Source organism: Callospermophilus lateralis, unplaced genomic scaffold, assembly GCF_048772815.1.
Source record: "Callospermophilus lateralis isolate mCalLat2 unplaced genomic scaffold, mCalLat2.hap1 Scaffold_1172, whole genome shotgun sequence".
Taxonomy (NCBI): domain Eukaryota; kingdom Metazoa; phylum Chordata; class Mammalia; order Rodentia; family Sciuridae; genus Callospermophilus; species Callospermophilus lateralis.
The window spans coordinates 143079-167892 of record NW_027512022.1 but is presented as its reverse complement, the minus strand read 5'-3'; the positions used below and the strand labels follow the sequence as shown (position 1 = coordinate 167892).

The 24814-nt window shown below is 37.9% G+C and overlaps 1 pseudogene; it reads left to right on the top strand.

Annotated features, from left to right (window-relative positions):
• Nucleotides 1-13180: 13180 nt before the first annotated feature.
• Nucleotides 13181-24814, top strand: part of LOC143387695 (transport and Golgi organization protein 1 homolog) — a 31831-nt pseudogene continuing 20197 nt past the window's right edge.

Below are 24814 nucleotides of genomic sequence, written 5' to 3'. Positions count from 1 at the left end.
TCTGACTGGAGTGAGATGAAATCTAGTGATTACAGGAGTTGTTGAACATTTTTTTTATGTATTTCTTGTGTGTGTGTGTGTGTGTGTGTGTGTGTGTGTGTGTGTGTGTGTGTCTTTATAGAACTGTTTGGTTCTTTTGTCCACTTATTTGATTTTGGAGTTCTTTTTATATTCTGGATGTTAATTCCCTGTCAGAAGAGTAGCTGGTGAGGATTAATCATTTCCTTTGCTGGGCAGAAGCTTTTTCATTTGATGATGTCCCCTTCATTGATTTTTGGTTTTATGTCTTGAGCTTTAGGGATCTTGTTAAAGAAGTCAGTGCCTGAACCAATACAATGAAGTTGACCCTATGTTTCCTTACTCGCAATTGTGAAGTTTCTAGTCTAATCCCAAAGTCTTTGATCCACTTTTATTTGACTGTCAAGCAGGGTAAGAGATAGGAATCTAGTTTCATTCTTCTACATATGAATATCCAAATTTCCAAGCATCCTTTGTTTAAAAGGCTATCTTTTCTCTAACGTATATTTTTACCACCTTTTTCAAGTGTCAGATGGCTGGAAAATGTAGGTTTGTCTCTACGTCTTGTGTTCTATTCCATTGGTCTTCTGGCCTATTTTAATGCCAGTACCATGCTGTTTTTGTTACTATAGTTATGTAGTATAATTAGAAATCGGGTATTTTGATGCCTCCAGCATCACTCTTCTTGCTTGGGATTGGCTATTCTGGGTCTCTTTTTCTTCCAGATGAATTTAAGGACTGTTTGTTCTTTTTGTTTTGTTCTAATTTTGTGAAGAGTGTCATTGGTATTTTGATGGGGATTGCATTGAATCTATATGTTGCTTTTGGTAGTGTGGCCATTTTGACAATATTAGTTCTGTCTATTCAAGAATGTGGGAGGTCTTTTCATCTTCTAAGGTCTTCTTCAATTTCTTTTTTTCAGTATTCTATAATTTTCACTATAGAGATCTTTCACCTGCTTGGTTAGACTAATTCCCAAGGTTTTTTGTTTGGTTTATTGTTCAGTTGGTTGGTTGGTTATGTTTTTGAGGTTATCGTGAATGGGATGATTTTCTTAATCAGCTCTAGAAGTCTTCTGGTGGAGTTGTTTGTTTTATTTTGGGGGGTTTTGTGTGTGTGTGTATGTTTTGTTTTGATCTTTTCTTCTAAATATAGAATCACGTCATCAGCAAAGTTTCGAGAATCATATTGAATACAAGTGGTGAAAGGGGACATCCTTGTCTGGTTCATGATTTTAGAGAAAAATGTTTTCAGTTTTTCTTTGTTCATATAATGTGAGCTTTGGATTTATCATATAGAGACTTTATAATGTTGAGCTAAGTTCCTTCTATCCCTAGCTTCTCCAGCATTTTTTACATGAATGGGTGCTACCTTTTATCAAAGGTCTTTTCTGCATCTAATGACATGATCATATGATTATTGTTCTTAATTCTACTGAAGAAGTGAAACATATTTATTAGTTTGTGTATATTGGATCAATCTTGCCTCCCTCGGATGAAACCCACTTAATCATAATGTAGTATATTCTTCATGTATTTTTGAGTGAAGTTTGATAATATTTTATTAAAGATTTTTGCATCTATGTTCATTCGGGATATTAGTCTGCAGTTTTCTTTCCTTGATGTGTCTTTGTCTGGTTTTGGTATCAGGGTTTTACTGACTTCATAGAATGTATTTAGGAGTGTTCCCTCTAGAATAATTTGAGAAAAACTGGTGTTGTTTTATAAAGAAAGACCAATAGAACTCAGCTGAGAATCTATCTGGTCTTGGGCTTTTCTTTGTTAGAAGACTTTTAATTGCTGTCAATTTCATTACTTGATTTTGGCCTGTTTAGGTTTTCTGTATCTTCCCGTTTCAATTTGAGCAGGTATATATGTGTAAAAGTAATCTATGATTTAAATAAAAATAAATTAAGTTCATGAGATAACCAAGATTCTTAAAGAATGTTATATTTTTTAAAAAAATAAGGATTTAAACCTGTTACTTAACAAATATATGCTACTATTTACAAATTAAAATTGAAAAAAATTAAAAAGCAAGATACCAAGTTTCCCTCCACTCAAAGATACTATATATTTAAAAATTATTTCAAAATAATTTGAAGTTCAAATTACTTGATAAATTCCATTGCTTCTTTTCTTCTTATACCCACTCCTACTTATCTGAATTTATAAATGTATGCTATAATTTTATTTTCCATGGTAAGTTTTAAAGTTGTTGGCGTATAGTGATATGCCATTCCATAAGTATACATAAACTAAAGTGTATTGAGAAATTCTCCACTGTTTTCAACTACTCAATGAATTTTAAAATTGAAAGATATTTTATTGATATCTGTGTTCAATGACCATTAACTCAGAATAGCTAAAAGCATTTCAAAAAACTATAATAACTATAAATAATGTGAGTGTAAAGGCTTCATTCTGATTACTCAATCATAGTAAAACTAACACTTGCCACCTAGTTTCTATATTTTAGCAACAACCTGAATTCTCTTTTCATAATTAGTAAATACCATTAAGAAATCTTACCAAGCCAAGAATTAATGTTATTGCCTAATTTGAGATTTGAAAAAAAAAATATCTGTGTACATAGTTTCAGAACAAGATAACACCTGTGATAGTTAAATTTAAGTGTCAGCTTGACTGGTTAGAAGGATAACAAGCATTTTTTTCTGAATATGTCTGTGTCTTAGTCCATTTACTTATTCTATAATATAATGCTATAGACAGGGTTAGTTATAAACAATAGATGTTTATTTGGCTTATGGTTCTGGAGGCTAGGAAGTCCAAGAGCATGGCACCAGCATCTGGCAAAGGGCTTCTGTGCTACATTAGAACAATGCAGAAAGGTAAGTGAGTATGTGTAAGACAGAGAGAGGAAATCAAGGCAAACCCATTTTTTTATGAGAAACCATCTCTCATGGTAACTAACTCACTGCCATGCCAACAGCATTAATCCTCTTATGAGGCCAGAGCCCTCATGACCTAATTACCTCCTAAGGATCCAACCTCTCAATACTGTTAAAATGGTGATTAAATTACACTATGAGTTTGGGAGGAACATTCAAACCACAGCAGTCTGGGAGGATGTTTTCAGGGCAGATAGATATATGAATTGGTAGACTAAAGCTGGTGGGGAAGATCACCCTCAATGTGAATGGACATCATCAATGGTGGACACAGCCCATGTGGAACAAAAAGATGGAAGAAGACTGGATTTCTTCCCCCACCTCAAGCAGCTTTTTCCTCTTACCCTTGGTCATCAGAACTTCATATTCTTTAGCATTTGTGTCCAGGAACTTACCCCACCAGTCCCTCACATTTTCAGACCTTTGGCCTCACACTGAGAGTTACACCATTGGCCTCCCTCCTTCAGATGCCTTCAGATTTGGACTGAGCCATGCTGCTGGTCTCTGATTCTCCAGGTTTTGGACTTAGAACTTCTCAGCCTCTATAATCACATGAGCCAGTTCCTCTAATAAATAAATCCCCCCTCAGATATCTCCATCTAATCTATATATCTCACATTGATTCTGTCTCTGTTGAGAACCCTGACTAAAACAATACCAAAACACAGTTTCATATGAATTTTTTTAAAGGCGACATTGTTTTGGTAGTCATGAAACTTGTCAATTTTTCACCACCACAAACACAACCATCATTGAAATTATATTCTGCCTTTTCAGATTGCTTTTTAAAATTTATTCAGATATTGATAAAAATTCATAACCAACTTCATTTCTTTATTTCTTCTGCTAAGGAAATAGGCTACTGAAGACCACAGACAACAGAGCTCTCCATATTTGTGGAGATAATGTTGGAGAAAGAATTTTTGCTGTGGGCAGCATGAGCAAGTAAAGATAAGCAGACACTCTTCTGCTTACCACAAAGTAGTAGATTCTGGGAAGAACTTAGAATCATATTAGGACCCTAGAGAGGAAGTCGAACTGTGGTTTCCTATAAATGTATGGTTCTTCATTTATTTAAGAGACCCAAGGGAGCTGAATAGATAAACTGTGTCTTTTCTTTTCTGCATTTTTATTTGTTTGTATTTTTAATTAACACATAAACCCACACATATTTATGGGATACCATGTGATGTTTCAATACATGTGTACATTGTGTAATGCTCAGATCAAAGTAAACATGTATCACTTCAATTTTTAAGCATTTTTATGGCAAAAAATAGTCAAAATATTTTCTTCTGGAATTGTTTTGAAATCCACATAACATCATCATTATCTATAATTAATCTACTATGCAATGGAATCAAATTTATTCCTCTCATCTAACTATAACTAAGTACCCACTGATCAATCTTGCACTGTTCCTTTCTCCTCCTGACTCTTCCTAGCCTCTGGTAACCACCATTCTACTCTCAACGTCTATGAGAGTAACGTTTTGAGAGTCAACATGTGAGTGAGATCACACAGAACTTGTCTTAATTTACTTAACATATGACCTCTAGCTCCATTCATGTTGCTGCAAGTGACTGGATTTCATCCTCTTTTGGTGAATAGTATTCCATTGTGTCTATGTACCACATTTTCTTTATCCATCCATCAGTTGTTGAACACTTGGGTTATTTCCATTTCCTGGCTAGTGTGAAGAGTGCCACAATAAACATGGAAGTGCAGAAATCTCTTCCAGGTCATTGCTTTTCTAAGCCTGAGCTAAGAGTGTAAAAAGAGAGCTTGGACCTTACTCCAGGTAGATCATTAGGGGATGTTCGGCCTGCTTTTTTCTTCACTACTCTGTCAGTTAGAGAAGCAATGCCATCTTCCCCTGCTTAAGGAATTCCTTTACTTAAGGCAATGGGAACTGAGTCCAAAATAACCAACAAATAAAAAGAGAGAGACTTACATAAGAGAAAGATCTGTAGAGACCAAAAGAACAGGTGTGCAGAAAAATAGGATTAATGGATGACTAACAACAACTGAGGATGACTAACAACAACAAAGAGGAAGAGAAAGGAGAGGAAAAGAAGAGAGAAGGGCAGATAAAGGAGGAAGCTTTCATCAAAGATGATGAGACAATTCAATGATGGGAAGAACAGTCTTTTCAAAAAATTATTCTAGAACAACTGGACAGCCACATGCAAAAGAGTGGATTTGGGTCCCTACCACACACATAAACAAAAACTAATTCAAAGTAGATTATAGACAGACAAGGATGTAAGAGCTAAAAATTAAAAAAAAAACAACTTCTTAGAAGAAAATATAGGAATAAATCTTCATAGCTTTGGGTTTTGTAATCTTTATAATATCTGTTTCTTATATACAACACATTGGATAAATTGGAAACAAACCAGAGAAAAAAAGGATAAATTGGAAATCATCAAAATTTAAACACTTTTTGCTTTAAAGAACACCTACAAGAAAGTGAAAGACAACATACAGAATGGGGAAAAATATGCACAAATCATATATCTGAAAAGAGACATATCTAGAATATATAGAACTCCTACAACCCAACAACAACAAAAACAAAAAAGGTGAAAAGTCAATGAAAGAGTGGAAAAAGTATTTGTATGGATATATCACCAAAAAGATATGCAGATGATCAATAATGACATGAAATGATGTTAATGTTCTTACTCAGAAAAATACAAATCAAAACTATGAGATGTAACTACACACCAAGATGGTTATAATAACAGACAATAATACCTGTAAATCACACAAAATTTGAAACAACAACAACAAAGCAAAACCTCTGAACAAATTGAGATGTCTCAGTTTCCAATGAGAAGAGGCCCAATAAATCTTTTCAATTAGACAAAAACATTCAAAGGAAGGAGATTAAGAATGTGACTCTCCCTTTGATGCTTGATAAATCCAAGGAACGCACAATCAAGTAGAGAAGAAGGAGGGAACATGAAGGATAGAAAGCAAAGAATTGCAGTACATCTAGGAACCATGTCAGGAAAAAGATGGTGAGTGAGATCTTGGCATATGAGGCTGCTTAGAATCAAATACAAAAGAAGTTAACCAAGTTTGGGAGTGGGTTGTGCTGTCAATAGACCCACCAGCCTGATTTAAACAGATTGTGATTGTGGCTTAAAATTACCCTTGGGCTACCTCCACCAGCTGAGTAAGCAAGCTGCAGTGCCAATGGAGGGCACAATCACCAATGCTCTTTCCCCACATGACCAGTGACATGATAGGGAAAGGAAAGCCTCTCAGAGGAACAAAGAGCAGAATCGGGTAAATTGAGGAATATTTCAATCCTTTCTACTCCTGCCCGGAGAGATGGCAAAATTCCTATGTATATTTCATTCTTCTCTTTTTTTAAATGTTAATATTAATTGAGGTTTCTAAGTTTGCATTCCACCCTTACATATTAGGCATATAGAGGGAATATATCACATCTTTAATTCACAAATCTCTGGCTTAAGAAGAGCTATATCTAGACCTGAATTAAAGACCATTAAACATCCCTCAGAAATCCTGACTTCTGAGCTTGATGCTATCAGTGGGTAGAATCCTGGTGTTATTTCTCTTGGGCACAGGTAGTGAACAAAATACAGTCTTCGATTGGCATTCGTGGGAGATTGGCTCCAGGATCTACAATGACACACATGTCATGGACAAACAGGTCCCATACATAAAATGGTCTAGTATTTTCATATTGCCTATTGAGATCCTCCCATGTGCTTTAAGTCATCTTTAGATTACAATACTTAATATAATGTAGCTAGTTATTATGCTTTATTGTTTAGGGAATAGTGAATAAAAAAAATGAAAGTCTGCTTTTATTTACATGTTCACTTATTTACATTTTATTATAAGTTTACATTTTATTACATGTTTTTACATTCTATTACATGTTCATTTTATTTACATGTTTATTTACATGTTCAATACAGACACAATTTTTTTCAAATATTTTCAGTGTATGGTTGGTTGAACTTTTGGATGTGCAACCTGTAGTCCTAGAGGGCCAATTGTATATTATAACCAGAGGGTGGAGAGGCATAAGTACTTTCACAGATTTTCCCAGCTCTCCTCCTCCCAGGCACATAGTCAACTTGTACTTCTGCACCCTTCAAAATTTGGGGAGGTTATGCTACTTAGACAGTAAAATGTGAGAAGAAAGAATGTGTGGAACTATGAGACAGTTTGTGATTTCCATATTCCCTTCCATCTGTATAAAGTTGATGCAAGCATGTGTCAAGATAGTGTATCCCTCAGCCTTGGTCCCCAGGTGATTATAATCAATAGCAGTCCCTATGTTGGACAACAAGAAAACATGTATGAGATAAACTTTTCTTGGAATAAATATATTTAGGGGTTGTTTGTTTCCAAGACAAAACCTATTCAATACTCACTGATACACATGTCAAACTTAATTTGAGAAAACTTTGCCCTTGCTAGTACAGATATTTTTAAAATACCCCAAAAAAGTGGACTTCACATTTAAAATAACTGTACCTCACAATGTTTGAAAAATTTTAAAGTGATAGTCATGTTTCTAAATTCTTAATGATACCTCAGAAGAATAAAAAAAAAAAGTTTGTATGAGGATCACAGTTTGTCCTGGGATCATAATGAAAAGTAAATTCTTAAACATCTCTTTGAAACCCTTATTGAAATGCATTCACTCACCCTTATTGAAAAGCCTCATCTTTGAGTTTGAGGAGCATCATGGATGGTTTTCTGAGGTGCACAAATACAATTCTGGTGAGCTGTAGAGTGACAGTCGACCAAGAGTTTTTGTTTCTCTTTTGGACCTTTCCTCATAGACCATGTCTTTTCTGATTAAAAATGAGAGAAAAAATGAAATCTGCAATTCCTGCCCCCTTTACATTTTTCTAAACTAACAGTGACTGAGTGAATCTCTTTCCACATAAAGTTCAATACACATTACAAAGAAAAAAATAAATTATCATAAAGGATAATGTCATGTCAGTTAGGTTAAATGCATCACATCACGGTCACTGGAATTTATTTATATTTTATTATTTTCTGGAAAAGAGAAAACTCATAATAAACTGATTATTTTTTCCATTTTTTAATTAGAGAATTATGGTTATACATAGTATTTAAATTCATTTTGACAAAATCTTACATGCATAGAATTTGATTTACCCCATTTCAGTTCCCATTCATGTTCCTCCATTTGCTCCCCTCCTCCCTCTCTCTAGTCTCCTTCTTCTACTCTACCAATTTTCCTTTCACTCAGATAAACTGAAAAAGGAAGATATGAAACATAAGCATGTTGTGAAAGAGAATTGTTTGATGTCCAACTTCTTCACATATGTTAAGGTTTTGATCCACCTGAGCTAGACAGTTTATCCTGGTACACAACATCTGTTCTATAATTTTTTGTTCCTCACCCATCCAATCACAGAAGTAGAATAGTAACTACATATGTGTGGAGTCACCAGGTCAGATTCTTTTTCCTTAGCAATACTTAAGAAGCTCTTTAGCTCCATTTTCTATAAAGACAACAACATTTTATTTAAAAAAGAACTAAACAACCTCTATAGATGATCTACATACAACTTCCTAATGGTTATTATATATATACATATACATATATATAATGTTCATTATATATACCCTCATCATTACTTTAAAATCATGTTAATTATTAGATTCATCACTAGATCTCATTTTCTACATTTAAAAAGAAGCACATATGAGATTATATCACAAATTTTAAAATATTTTGATAACTGCATTCTGACATAATTGATTTTAATTGAAAAATTAATAATAAATATTTTGATGCATTTTAAAAATATTTTTAGAAGGGGTCTATAATCATTCCCAAACTTCCAAGACATTCAGTCACACAAAAACTTTTGAAACACCTGCCAGATGTGGTGATGATTCTTAATTGTTCTTATTTGGCAAAGTTGTCTATTTTATTTCCAACACACTTTGTTCTTTCTGTGTCCCATTTATCTAACAAGCATTTGCTGACCCTCTGTGTGTGCCAGGCACTGTCCTAGATGCCAGAGATTAAGAAGTAAGTGATATATGAGCATAAGTCTAGTGGGGAGATACAAGCAAAAAAAATAAATAATCAGAGTAATTTCAAGTTACAAGAAGTACTGTAAGAGAAACAAACCCAACGTTAAGAAAAAGGAACTAAGAGAGGAAATGTGAAATCTTTTTCTGAGGATGAACGTATGCCATGGGTGGGGAAAGCTGGGGATGTGTTTTCCAGGCAGAGGAAAAGCAAATGTACCAAGACTGCAGAAATCCGCTGTTGGTCCATGTTAGCTACTTTCTGGTCACCATAAAACTAATCCAGAAAAATGGCAATCTAATCCTGACTGTCATTTTTCCCTTGGTTTGAAAATGCTCAACTCTGCCTCAGTGTTCAAAGTTCAGATATGTTTGTGCTGTTCTTCCTACTTTTCCCTTGTTCTTACTTGCATAATTCTCCTAATTGCCTTTGAAAGCTGAGGAGGGTGATCATCTTCCAGCCTATGCACTACTGAAAAACTCTCCTAATTTAGCTCCTGGGATTTTTTTTTTCACTTCAATTATCTCAGTGCAACACAGGAAAGGTAAGAACCCAAGCAGAAGCATGTGTAATGGTCTCTATACCAGCTGGTAACAACTTCTGGAAACATGGTAGGTCTTTCATCACAGCTTAATGTCATGATGGTCTTTAACTAATATACATTCTCTGAAATATGTACATGATAGAGAAATATGCATGAATATCTCTAACACAGAAGACTAATCATCATTCATTGGAATACTGTTGCATTTTTAATTCTACCTTAAATTTTTTTGAGGGGCTGAGGAATGCAGCTCAGTGGTACAGCACTTGCCTAGCATTCCCTTGCCTCTAGGTTTGAATTCCAGCATCACAAAAAATAAAATTAGAAAAAAAAATTGTTTTGTATTAATGTATTATTTTTATTTATTGCTACCATTAATGACTTTGCTAGGTACAGTAAATACTGGGGTTTTGGCTATCTAGAATCCATTCACTATACCTCCTTTATCATTTCCCCATTCTGCTTTGAGTGTCCACTTAGCTACACTCTCCATCCATAGTAATAATGGCAGAACTGACCCCAACCTTAACTCCATTCATGATCTATGACCTAAAGCCAGCCAATCAGAACTTAAGGATCTGCTGGCCACTGCAATTGGTTCAGGGAAAGGGATCAGAACTAGTGTGATGTCATGAAACTCTTAATGAAACTTTTGGACCTTACTTTGAACATAACAAAAGTAAATAGCAGCTTTAACCACCTATAAACCCTGTGAGGAGCCTAAGGATTAATCCAACACATAACAGAGAGCAGAGCCATGTCAACAAGTACCTAGGCTTGTCCTGATATCCCTACTAAGTAAAGCTTTGCCTGAAACCAGATATGCCTGGAATGTTTAGTTACATCAGCAAATAAGTTTCCTCTTGAATCAGTTTGGGTTGGGTTTTCCATACAATAGAAACAGTCCCTATGCCTAATAATCACTGAAGACAAATTCATTCACTAACTTGTTCAATGATTTGCAATACTACATTAGCCACAGCTCAGCATTTAGCCATAACATATTCATCCTTGAATAGATTTATCATTGCAGTACATTAGATTAGAATTATTTTCTCTCCCCATACTAACCTCTTATTCTATTTTCTTGCAGTGTTCTTCTGGATTTAAAGATCAGATACTCAAGCTTATCCCACACTAACTTACTCTTTTGCATATTTGAAGATAATTTCCTGAACACAATCTCTACAATCCCTCACTATGATTCAGAGCATTGTATTAAAAGACCAAAAGAGCCTTCATAAATGCCAGGTAGGAAATAACTCGTAGCTGACTTCAGGAGTCCAGTACAGAAAAACAAGTTTCAAATAATACCTTATATTTAAACTGTGTAATTTTTATATTCCAAAATGCAATGAGCAAAAGTCTGATATTACAACCGCCCCCCCTCCAGGCCTGTGATCACAAATATACATGAAACAAAGTTTCTTTGACAGTTTAATGAATGTAATTTGCTCCATTCCAAAGTCTTGCAGCTCCACAATCTACTTTGGGCTACAAAACTTATCAAACTAGCTGATAGTTTCTCTAGACTGGAAATGTGCTTCTCCCTTTTTTAAAAAATATTTGGGTAGCCCCTATGCAAAGTAAATTTGTCACTCCCCACTTCATTTCTTTCTGGGGAGGGATTCTGGGGATTGCCATTCCCCACTTTATCAGTTTAGACCAAGTTCAGACAACAAGAAAAACTTGGAAGCTTCAACACCAGGCCCAGCATCTGAGACCACTTTCAAAACCTGTCTCTATTTGCTTGAGATTTGATTCTCTCCTCTCTAAGACTTGACTGCTCTATTGGGTGCTCAGAGATGAAGAGACCAAAGCTACCAGCCTCCCAGGATCAATGGAAGAAGATGATGTTGGTCAATTAATGAAGCAATTTAAAATAATTATGGAAAAGGGGAAAGGTGTACCACTTAACTTTAATCCATTTTCATAGATTTTTTAAAAACCTCCAGATTGTTTCAAATTAGTAGTTTGGCTTAAGAAGTAGAGTTTTCTCATCAGTGAAACAAGACAGGAATGTGATTGTCTTTTCTTCCTCTCAGCTCCTGGAAGAGGGTTTGGAGCCCCCAGGGCTGCAGTGTGTGGTAGAAGAGACTTTCCAAGCCTTCTGAGGACACAGCATGTGTACCCCCAACTTGTGCAGTGAGAGTTCATTACTGATAGGTGTATGCTGTGGGAGGGAAATAAAAGCAACAGGCCCCAGATAGCCTCAGGTCAAATTCATTACCTGTGAATCCAGTGCTAATGATTCTAGGAGTGCACTGGTGATTAATATTTTATCTGCTTAGCCCCAGCATAAGGTCTAGGCTCTAAAGCAAGCCCCACACTGAGAATCTAGTGCCTGAAATTTCTGTGCTGGAGGAATGCACTGAACCGTGCAGGGACAAGGCACATTGGAACAGAACCAATTTTCTCTTTGGCTTCTGCTGCTTCTGAAGCAAAGCCCAGCCCTCTGGGAGCCAGGGCTCTCTGCTGGGGCACAGCCACCTGGATGGGGTACAGGAGAAGGGCCTCCCAGGCTGCTGCTCAGAGCTGGGATCCTGGTACATTGCCAATGGTCCTTTATTCGTAGGCAACCAGGAGAGTGGCAGAACAGCAAGAACTGGAGTTTAAATCAGAATATGGTTTTGTTGTGGATCTCACTGACATTTTGAAGATGCCAAAAGCACTTGGGTTACATACATTTAAAATAAAATGGAAAGGAAAATGCTTTAGGAGTGGCAACTGAGGATTAAATTATTCTTAAAATTAGTCCTAACATTCACTTAAGCCATACTTGGCTTCAGTTGCTTTACCTCTGAGCTCAGTGTTTAAGAGAGAAATACAAGAGGTAGAGAGATGGCCATAGTCATCCAGAACAATCTGGATAAAGCAGCAGTTTTACCCAAAACATTCAGATAATTAAAGTAGAAGTTAGCATATTATTTGAGTTTAATTGAAGTCCCTTTGATCCTACATTTTAATTTTCACATTCTAGAATTATTTTCTCCTTTCCTTTCCCAAAATAATTTGAGGTGGCTGATTCCAATCCATGTAATAAAAGATTTTTTTTTGAAGAAACCAATCTGCTAATAAGAATAATAACTAACATTTATATAGAATTTATTCTGTACCAAGTGTTTTCCTAAGCACTTTACATTTTTAAACTCCTCATCCTGATTCTAGGACACAGATATTAATATTATCTCTATTTGAGAGATTATAAAATTGAAGCATAGAGAGGTTAAGAAACTTGCCCCAAACAGTACAGCCTCAAGAGGTGGCCCATCCTTAAGAAATTCATTCACTTACTTGATCAATGGTTTGCTATACTAACATTAGACCCAAGATGTCTGGCTCCAGAGTCTGTGTTGTTAATAACCATGCTATTACTGTGTGGCCAAGAAGATGAAAACAGAGAGAGAAAGCACTAGTCACCACACAGGCTCAAGGTGCCACCAGAGGGGCTATGGGTCTTTGTGGATGAAACCAAAGGGAAGCAGGGAACCACCACCACCCCGCACACACACACACACACACACACATGCACACCCACACATATACACACACCACACACACTTTACCCAGCTGGGAAGAACTGAGTTCATCTCCTTCTAAAACAGAGGTTTCATGGAACAGGGAGGAGAGGCAAGAGATGACACCTTCCACTGCCAGTCTGACAGCAGCAAATTACATAGAGCTATTTACTAAGGAAGTCTTCAGAGCCGACCGAAAGCCAAACACTGCAAGCACCAGACGTGAATTGAAAAACTCAGTAAAAACGATTTTTCTTCGAGAGGAACAAAAGCCAGTAAGATGCAAATAACCATTTCCCTGATGGCTTGGTTTTATCCAGAGATAAAAATCTAGCATATTCAGTCAAATAAACTAACTGCATATCTTCCAGGCAATCCTCCATAAACTTACGTCTCATGAGTAGACTGTAGGCAAATATTGGGCAATGAACAGTCTGAGCCTAGAAAGAGGGGAAAGTTATCTACCTCATTAAAAGCAAACCTGTATGCTTTTGAAAACTAACTGAGAAGGTAAAAATGATATTGTTTCTTTAAAAACATTTAGGGCGATGGCCTAGAGGCTTGCAGGAGAGTTCACCCAGCAGGTATGTCAGCATAGCCTCCTCTCAGCCCAGGTTTTATTTTTAAAAATAGAATCGATCTAGAAAAACAAATTCCAATTTTTAAAGCCAACTAAATGCATAATTTTAAGTATGAGATAGTTAATTTTTTTTAAAGCAAAATATAGAAAGAGAAAAGTAAATGGAAAAAGAAAAAGAAAAAAAAAAAACCCTGAAGTATAAAAGCTCGTACCAAGGTTACACCCACATATAAACTTCACAAAGAGGGAAACTAAAATGTAAGAACTGCTTTATTACAGTTTGTCTTTAACTTTAATGTTTTCTGCATGACAGCTTCTTCTGCTATAGTAATAACCCAAACTAAGGCCCTCGGTTTGTATAAAATGGGTGATTTCGTTGTTTTTGTTGTTGTTCTTTAAGCCCAGGATAATCACACATCTGTCACCTTATTATTCAGTGTGAGATTTTTCTGAAAGGTGAGATCCACAGATTAATAGCTTTTCCATCTCATTCATCCTATCTCCTCCCTACTCACTCAGCCTCCAAATCAGTGAAATTGTGACTTGGTGGACAAGTCAGAGTGTGGTATCCAATCACCTTCTATGTGAAGGTGCCCTCCAACTCTGCTTCATTAGGATTCCATAGGCTTGCCCCAGGCGACAGATTGCATAATTTTGCTGATGAATCTCTCATGCTGTACTTAAGGAAAACACTTTTTTTTTTGCTCTCTCTGCAAATCGCTGTAAATCCAGCCCAGCCTGGTCCCTGTCTTCAGGTGGACCTCATCAGTTGTAGGCATCTTGTCAGCAAGAAACAGCTTCTCCTAATGGCTTGATGAATATTCCAGCCTCCCCAGAATCAGTTGAGAGATTCAAATCATGGTCAGTACTTATAGCAGCTATTACTACAGACTTAATGCCAGTTACCCTTTGTACTTATCTCTGTAACCAGAGAGGCTGAAAAGCTTTTTTTATGTCTCTACTCCTGGTCACTAAAAGCAGAGTTCATTCAAAATTTCTTCCTGCCTAGGGAGTTCAGGGGCCTGTAATAAAAATTGAAGTAGAGATTTGAGTGAATATAAAATAAAATATACATTTCCCTGCCACCCACACCCCCTGGCCCCAAACCCTAAATTTGGCACAAGGGCAAAGAATGTTAAGTCTTAAGTGGTGGGACAGGGGGAAGTTCTCTGGATTAGTTCAGCATAATACAAAATAGTTTCAAGGTGATACAGTTTTTCCCCCTCCTTCAGCCTCTTTGTTTTACTGAAATTGATCTAGAGACTCTGAAATCTGAAGAATTCAGGGCTTGGGATTTATGAAATTTTGCCAGTTCTTGATGGAAATCCAGTACTTTGTCTTGCTTTCCTCTGACAACATACCTTTGATGAAAGTAATTATAAAATCTTAATTTGGGGAATATATCCAGAGGGACCGCAAAGTCAAACCCTCACTGTCCTTCATATCACCACGTGTTGCATAAAAAGGGGGAGGGGACTTTTTATGAGAAAAAATTGCAGAATTCAGGAAAATGTGGTCCCTCCTCGAGAAAGCTGAAAGGAATCAAATGTTCACCAGGAGGCCCCTCAGAGAGTAGAAATGCATGCACTCTTCAGTAGTTCTTAAACGTGTCATCACTTGTGGCTTTATATTTGTGGTTAGTGGGATCCTTTGTGCAGGGAAGCCATGTTCTAAAGAACACCCACCTTACAGCTTGGTTTTACAGAACTCACAGGTGTGCACAGTACTTTTCAATTCTCCCTGGACATTCTTCCCTTTGTCTATTCTTGTTGACCCTCACAACAAACCATTGGCATTGGGAAAGTAGGAGCACCCCCTTTCACTGAGAAGATCACCAAGGTGCAAAAAAGGTTGAACGATTTCTCCAAGGCCACAAAGTCCCTTAGTGATAGAGAACATACTGTGGTTATAAGCACAGCTTGCAAACTCGGGACTCTTTCCACTCTTCCATTGTGCTACCAAAGCACTGGGTTGGGAACTGATCTGTGTGGGAAGGGGACAAGCCATGAGAGGAGGCTGACCTGTCAGTGGCCATTTTGCAGGTATATACTTCTAGTCCAGCCAGAACTTTGATGCATATGTCTAGCTGTCATTTTTGCACAAAAAAAGAAAGAAAGAAATGAACTTAGGAAAAAGTCTCTAGTTTCATTTTGTGTATAAAAATATCCTTTTCACAATTATTCATTTTCTTTCTTTGCAGGGTCATGCTCTTTCCATAGTAAGCAGCTTCATTCCTACGATGCCTTATCAATGTCTGAGGCTAATCTTCCCCAAGACAGTTTCAGTACCTGTCAGTCTTTGTTCAAAATTCCAATGGTATGTCAAGGTGAGAAGAGGCGGGGAAGGACTGAAGCACAGATCTGTGCTCTGTGCTTGGTTGTGGGCATCTAGCCTTCTTGTCCTTTCCCAGGCCTAGAGACAAGTTCCTCCTACCCTTCTGATCAGTTTATGTGCTGTGAGGCAGTGTTAATAATTATGCCCTACCTGGGATAGTGTGATTGGAAAACCATTCCATCATCTTTGGACAGTAAGTAAGCTCTATTCACTGGGCCCAGAATATCTGAGGTCATGAAAAAATATTTCCTTAAAAGCTCTTGGAAGCCTGGTGCTGTGTAATTCCAGTGTCTCAGGAGGCTGAGGCAGGAAGATCACAGGTTTAAAGCCAACCTCAGCAACTTAGCATGAGGCTATAAGCAACCTAGTGAGACCCTGTCTCTAAATAAAAAATAAAAAGGGCTGGGGATGTGGCTCAGTGGTTAAGTGCCCTTGCATTCAATCCCCAGTATCAATAATAATAATAATAATAATAATAATAATAATAATAATAATAATAATTTTAAAAATAGCTCTTGAGGAAAAAAAAAGTTGAATTCCTTTCAAGTAACATTTTTTTTCCTATAAGTGGAAAAACTTGCTAACTGTAAGGTCTCAAATTTGACAATTATATAATTGTGGAACTGAATCAATATCAATAAAAGATTTTCCTTTGGTTCTTCAGCACCTTTCATGGCCACAGTCATGAAGCAAAGTGGTCATTCACTGCTGTCTTTCAACCTGTACTACTTTTTGCCCAGAGCAGAAGAAAATTCATGCTGGATTATATGGTGAGAGAGAGTACATGGGGCCACATCCCACGTCTTTCTGAGGCCATTTAGGAGCCTTTCATCCTTGCCACTGTTGGTTTGGGTTTCATCTGCTCACATCTCAGCCCCCTCAACAAGCCTAGGCCTTCCCCCATTTTTTTCCACACGAGAAGTCAGGAATCTCCTTTTACACACTGAGGAACTAATGAGAGAATGGGTCTTGACTCAGTAAACAACAGTTTTGTTTCCCTCCACTTGGCATTCAGACTCTTGTCCCCAAATAAGAATTCATCCATAAACATTTTATTACTTGCTGACACCACAGGATACTTCAGTCCATCTTTAGTATTATATCTCATTTTCATTTCTTATCTGGCACAATGTTTTTTCTCATTGAGATATATTCCTCCTGGGTGGCCCTTGCATCTCTTTTTCAAAGTTGTCAGAAAACAACAGGGTTTAATAGAAAACTCTGGGGCAGTGTGTGTCAGCCAGGCCTTTAGTGTTTGTTTCTCACTGTCATCTCTAGATTATCTCCAAGTCTGCCTTTGTGCAGCGTGTCTTAAGGTCCCAGCTGGCACTGCCACTCTTGAACGGATGTGTTCTTCTAAAGTGTGACATGTCCTCCAGCTCGCCAGGTGCACGCCCTCCTTGGCAGCATCTTGAGGACACCATGGAGTCAAGGCAGCACATGGCGACCTCCACAAAGACCGCGGCTCTCTGACTCAGGCGTAAAATATTTGCTGTCAGTGTTGCATAGAAAAGGTAAGGCTTCTGAAAAGTAGCTTTCAAAATAGCCGAATGGATCACCTGGGTAACTAAGCAAACAGAAAATCAAGCAAAAAAAAAGTTTTCTTTTAAACAAAAACCAGTGCCACCCACATGTGAATGGGTGGCAAAGAGCCTGAAGCTGGCTTGAAACAAAAATTTTGAATGGCTTCAGGAGGAAAAAAAATGCAAGGAGGAGCTATAAGCTTAGGGCTGAGAGAGGAAGTTCCTTTGGCCTGTCCTGCTCTCATCCTGAGTGTCTGGAAATGATTCCTGTGCTTTTATTAGGATTATTTTACTAAACCAGTTCAGACAGGGTAGGAATCAACCCAAATCCACCTCACAAACATACATCAACCCTGTATCCTTCGAGGGAGGGGGGCTGTGCTAATTTGCTTCCCCTGAGGAGGAAGGTCTGGAGCAAAATGATGCCATGAATTCTTCTTTGGGTCTTAAATACTCTACAACATCAGAAGAATTAAAGTCCAGCCTGGACAAAATTATTAAGAATATGATGTCCTTGCACATTTCTAACTCTACCACTTTACCATATATTTTCCTTGTGGCTAAATATTTTGTGATGGTAATTATGTCTTTCCTCCACTTTTCCCTCCCACTGTGCTTGTCCCATTTAAGTAGGCTCTGCTTTACCTTGCCCCAGGGAAAGTTTTTATTATAATCAGAAAGTAGAAAACCTCCAAGAACATCTGGCTTTTGCTTTCCAAAGACACAAAGTTTTAGAACACAGTAAATTTGCTGGAGAAATAAAGGAAAGGGAAGTTTATAGGCGGACGCAGAGTTGTTTTGGAAAAGCTTAGGAAAAGACCATAATCAAAGGATCTTCCTGATCTAGAGGAAAGGGCCAGAGAGGGAGAAGATGACTGATCCCAGAGGAGCAGAAATTGGAACTCTCTGGCAGCACCATGGGGAAGGGTTCAGAGAGGTATGACCCTGAGACATATCCAAGAATATGCATGGTCTATGATCCATCTCATGGACTGAGATTCAGTCTACTCTTTCTGTGGTGACCTCTGCAGATAACTAAGAGTTTGCATGCAGCACATCTACTATGGAGACAGCTTTCCATGCTGCAATTAAAATCAGGGAAGAGGAAAGGGGAAATAAATGAAAACCTTCAAGATTTATTTTATGTTCCTAGGGGACAGGTCAGTTGTCCTACTAAATTATTGGCTTGAACCATGTAAAATTGCTGCTAATCAACCATTTGCTGACCCACAAAAATGGCAATTTCATAGGGTTCACCAGTTAATGAAAAGCTAATTTCTGTACCTTCTGATCACTGGGGGAACCCTGCCTGTCAAAGGGTTTCCCTAAGTAAAGGTCTTCCACATAAACTCTTGCTGTTCCCCTGACATATATGGGCATCCCTGAGGGCATTGTTATGATCCCTGACAGAGAAAAATCAAGATAGGGTGTAAAGGAGTGAGGTGGCTACAAGCTGGGAGCAAGAAGGATTACAAGTTAAAACACAAATCTACTTGGCAGCCTCTTGTTTTCTCTTTGGGAGGCTCGGTTCTCCCAAATAGCATTCATTTTCTCATCTTTTTCTTTCCTGTCTTCAAATATGTGCTGTGTTTATGAGCATGTCTCTGAAAAACAAAAAAGTATAAACTAACATTTGTCCCTTCGCTGCAGAGAAAGCTGTGAAATAAAACCTCTCCATTGATGTCAAGAGAAGGAAAGGCTGAGACTTTATTTCAAGGGTAAACCATTAAAAAATATATTAATAAGTCAGAACTGAATATGCATCCCTGGGATAGTACCACCAGTGGGGGAAAGGACATTTCTCCACACTGGAGCCCAGATCTCTACTGACAAGCAAAGGGGAACTTCATAGAACCCATTTTACTTGGGTATGTTTTACTGTGAAACTGTCAATCAGCTTCAAAGTCACCTCTTCCATATAGCCTTTCCTTATTACCCTATTCACAATGAGTTCGTATCTTCTCTCTTTTTCCAAGGAACTTTATGTTACAGAATAAAATTCTTCCTTGGGTAATTCAAACACCACCTATGAGCTCCAGCTGTGTTCATGGCACTTCTTGTAGGCCATACACATGTGTTAAAAATGCAATCCTCTTCTGAAAATGCTTAGAGTCTTGAATTTGGAGGCAGGTTTGACTTGTGCCAACTGTCTTGGCATGTCTTGTGTCCTCTATCAGATTGCAATTTCCTTAAGAACAGGGCTTGTGTTCTGTTGGTTCCCACAGAGTTATGTCATATGTAGAGCATATGTCAATGTAGAGCTCCATAGATGCCTGAACTGGGTTTCCAGATTTGGAGGCTAACTTTGAAACTCAATGGACAGATGAACAGCAACTATGCCATGCTGTGTTTATGCTCATAAATATTTACTTCTCTTTCTAGGCAGCATCCAGCAAGCTCCTGCAGTGAGGGTCAAAGAAATAATCTCTTTCCCATCCCTCATTCAATCCTCCTACCTCACAACCAAGATGGTCACACTAAACCTGAACATACTGCATAGATGTTAACAAGCACAGACACAGTTTTATCCCTCCCCTTCCCCTCTGCTAACTGCAGAACTACAGTTTGCTTTTTCTTTAAGTACATTCTCTTTAATACAGTCATAGAAATTTTCTTTTCCCATTGTAAGTTCTCTGAGTGAACACTCCACTTCTCCTTGTATGGTGTGATTTGCTCCTTTCTTGATGTTATCTGTCTTGTGAAATAGCACTTCGACTCATGAAGAAATTCACATCCTGACCAAATTAGATTTAAAACTCCAAATGCTGAGGGTGGGGTACATCAAGCCAAGTATTAGAATTCTAGCAGCAAGGAAGCCCAGTGTCTTCATTTTGTTTCCTCAAAATCAGACACTGAGACAAGAATTTGTATGTAAGGATTTCATAGTACATATGAAGAAGGAGTAAGGAAGGATTTTAGTCTGTTCAGACTGCTGTAACAAAATACCATAGACCAAGTTGCTTACGAACAACAGGAATTTACTTCTCTCAGCTTTGGAGTCTCATCTCTGGGCTTAAGATGTCATCGTGGTCAAGTTTGACTCTTCTGAGTTATAGTCTGCTGATATCTTGCTTTGTCCTTATATGGGGAAAAAGAGGGGAAGAGAGCTTTCTTTAGTCATTTTGATAAAGGTGCTAATCCCATTCCAGAACCTTATCATCTTGCAAAAGTCTCACTCCTAACACCATCATGTTTGGGGTTGTGAATTCAGTCAAAGGAAGGGAAGAAAAGAAAATCAACAGAGGGTGTGTTAATGAGCAGTTGGCCACTCTGGGCAACTGAGGCTCCATCCTGCTGAGGACCCTATGGGACACTAGGCAGACAACTAATATCAACTAAGATGGACCCATCCAGAGGCAAAGAGACTGGAGATTACTTACTCTTCTTTGGTTGAAGACTATTCCTGGGCATTAATCTCTGAGTCCATCAGTATTCTCCTGAAGTGATAAAAAAGTCCTCAAGCAGAGAGGAAAGAAGCTTGCGGTGAGAAGTCTTGGCTTACACATAAAGGTGAAGCTTCAGGTGACCTCTGGAGTGACTGAGGGGATATAGCCAGGCACTAGAAGCATCTGTTATACTCCTTGATGTATGATGGATCTGAATACCCAGCAAAACCCACCCCCTAGTGACAGTGAGAATATTGCACCCAGAACTGCACCAGGTCTTCCCAGCTGAGGGCAAGAGTGGGGCTGAAATCCAGCCCATGTTCTGCTTACCAAAATGCATGTTCTGGTGTGGACTGCATCCACTAGAAAAAGGGGAAGATCTTTTTGAAAATTGCACAAAAGTGGCATATATGCTAGATAGCAATAACCCTGGTTATACTACTCCAACAGTGCAGTAGATCCCAAGACAATATAAGCACTGTGGGGTCTGATTTTATACATCACAATTTCTTTGATGTGGAAAAGAGGGCACCCCTGAACAAAAAGAGAGTCAGATTTTGTACTACTAATAATCCAATTTTGGAAATATAGGTAATTTTTGTCACCCCATTCACAGCAATTCTCCAAGATCCTTTACAATAATTAATTTGTGCTTATCATGAGCTTTTCCTTCTATTTTCAGAGAAATTTATTTCTTTTTTCCTCCGAATGAAGAAGTGGCCTTATCAAATCACACACCATATTTGCCTATCACTGCTATTTGCCACAATAGCTGTGCTGACCCCGAGAGCATTTGGCTCCACCAGAATCTTTTCCAATCCCTTCTCTGCATGAGTGAATCCCATAGGCTCCCCTGTGCTCCCCACTGGAGAGGGTGGTCTGGGAGTGATGTGCTTGGTTATTTGGCTTGCAATTTTATTGGGATTGAGATTCCTGCTTCCTACATTTACAATAGACATGCTGGCTCTGCTGAGTATGTTTCCTGCACTGCCTGTGTTTCTGGGCAAGGGCTTTCAATGTTCTTTTTCTGTTCTACAAACTGTGGTTTGCATGTTTTCCATCTGACTGCTTAATGGCAGGATGCCTTTCTTCACCTCACGAACAAATTGAATTTTCTGATCGTAGGTTATTTACTTAGTCTTTGAAATCCTAGAACTTGCCCAAGTTATTCATACTGAATGAATAACTCCTGCAGCATGAAATGCTCAGGGGTAGTCTCACATAACCAAACTTAAATCAAGAACCCTTTGCATTCTGATGGCTACAGCACATTATGAAAGACACCCTCGGAGGCTTTTCTGTCTTTACAGTTGTTAAACCTTCTGGAATCATGGAAAGTTAGGACCGGACAAGGCCTTCGAGATGACCCCAAAGTATCATCTGATGTCTGTAGCTTGCAGGCCACAATATCTTGTGATATGGGGGAGAGAAATGCTTTCGAGAAGGACCTAAAATATGTTCCCTGGCTCATTATGGTTTTGCTTGAAATGAGAGGAGGCACATGGATGGTGAAGAGCAGATTGGCATGAACATGAGATTTGCTTTTGTTTCTTTCTTCACAATTTTTGATAGTAGCTACCCTAACCCTAGGTTCCCTATAGATGCAGTAGGTAAGAGATAGCATTGATGCAGAAACACAATTTGAACACAGTGAAATTTGGTCATTCTTGTGTACAGGTGGATTCTCCTATTTCCTATAATCAGGGAATGGAAATGAAAGTTCTATGTTAGACAACAGGCATAGGGAGGACTGTGTTGACAAATGGGTAGATTGTCAAGGAGCTATTTGACTCCAAGTGCTGCTTTTATATTTGTTTAATGATTAAATGAGGGACAACTTCATTTGCTTTCTACATACATATGAGAAACAATTTTATTTGAAATCATAATATCACTTTTAACAATATGTAGTAACCTGTTACCACACTGCTATTTATGTTCTTAACTTAAAATTTGATCCTTCAGTCCTGTAACTACTTCTTGAATTTTAATGATTCAGAGATTTTAATAATTTTTTTATGATTAAAATCATGGGATAGTGACCCAGGGGGTCAAAAAACTTGAGTTTAAATCCCACTGACTATCCTGTGACCTTAGTCAACTTGTTTCATTCTCTGAGCTTCGGTGCCCCCATCTGAAAGATTTGGGTTAATAATACATTATAGAAATGTTGAAAGTATTACATGACATAAATAAATGTACAAAAAACTAATGTACTATCTGTTATATTACTGATCTGGATCTTACCAAACATTTCTTTCTCCCTCTCTCCCTCTCCCTCTCCCTCTCTCCTGACTTTCCTACATAGCTATATTAGAAACTCTAGTAAAATACTCAATGTTTCTTTCCAAACTTTTTATTTTGAGGTTGCCCGTGAAGATTGCTAATATTTTTTATATTTTCTGCAGAATTTCAGGTTCTGGCTAATATAATAAATCATTGCTTCCAAATCTTAACCACTCCTCTCATTTATCCTTAGGGCAAGTGGAGATATGGGTGTCAGTTCTCATAACTGACTCCTTGATTTAAGAGATGTCACCCCATAATTTTGATTCTCTCATCATCCCTCTTACAGATGTTTTTCTTTCTACTGGATGCAGCAACTGTCAAATCCATTCATCAGCCCTTAGCCATTCTTATCATCTGTGATTTAGTGGCACACATTCTTGGCCATCTGGAGAAACTGGTTGTTGCAGGGGTTCTTCTTCTTGTTATTTTTTTTTAAATAAAACCATTTTGAAGTTCTGCTGCAAATGACTGAGAAAATTCAAAGTTCATTTTAGTGAATGCTAACATTTACTGGATATATCTAAGGAGTAGAGTAGTAAGAAGTTGCTTATTAAGGCCTTGGAGTTGTGTCTGGAGGCACATGTTTGCTTTGCGTTCTCTCACCCATGTGTAGAGACACATGGGGCCAGACCACTGTGGAATTCTCTGTGTAGGACTCAGCATCTCATGACTGCTCTAGAGTCTGGATTTCCCCCTGGTCTGGAGAATGCCATATGTGCCTTAAATCCACCAGCAATATGGCCATGTGGTCTGCACACTCCTCCTTCAAAATAATCTTTTTTTTTTTTAGAATAAAATACAGTATCTAAGATGTCAAAGGGAATCCATTGTATTGAAACAGTCATCAAAGTGTTTTATTTTGATGATACTTCTTGTTATGCACAAAATAACAAGATCTTGTATCAGGCCTAATAATTATTATAACTTCAAAGTAGTGTTGAGTATAATCATCAGAAATATCTGAAACAGCAGTGAAGTGACATCAAAATACCCATGACTTATACTGGTGACAAAGTCAAAAGAATTACTAGCATGATATGGTTTGTTTCCTACACTTTCAGTTAAGGGAATGCTAAATTTCAGACATGAGCAAAATTAAAGAGGTCATTTTTTTCCATTTCAGTTTATAGAGCTCCCTGAATTCTACCTTACCAACCCTTGAATGTTCATGGCCTGCAGCTTAAGAATCCTCACACCTCAATTCCCAGTGTGTGAAACACTCTCTTTGGTTAGAGATTCCCACCCTCTGTCCATTCTCATTGCCAAAGTTGCAAGATTTGAAGAGTCAATTTCTTGCCAATGACAAGAGGCAAAAGCTGAACATTCAGAGCCAAAGCTGTACTTAGAGAAGGGCCTTTGTCTTTGCTGACAATGAAAGAGATTCACTGTGAAAAGATCATTATGTATCTGTAATGTTTGGTTAATATGCCTTTGAAGGTTCTGGAACACACCACTGGGAGAATTCATCCCCCAACTGCATAACAAAGATTGAAATGGAAAAGGCAGATCAATGTGTTTCACCCACGGAACATTAACACTTTCCCAGTTTATATTTCTGCAGCAGTGAAGTCCTCATGCTAGGTCATGCTGGAGGCCAGCCTTGAGAGAGGATTTGGGATTTTCATCCAGGACTCTGGCTGG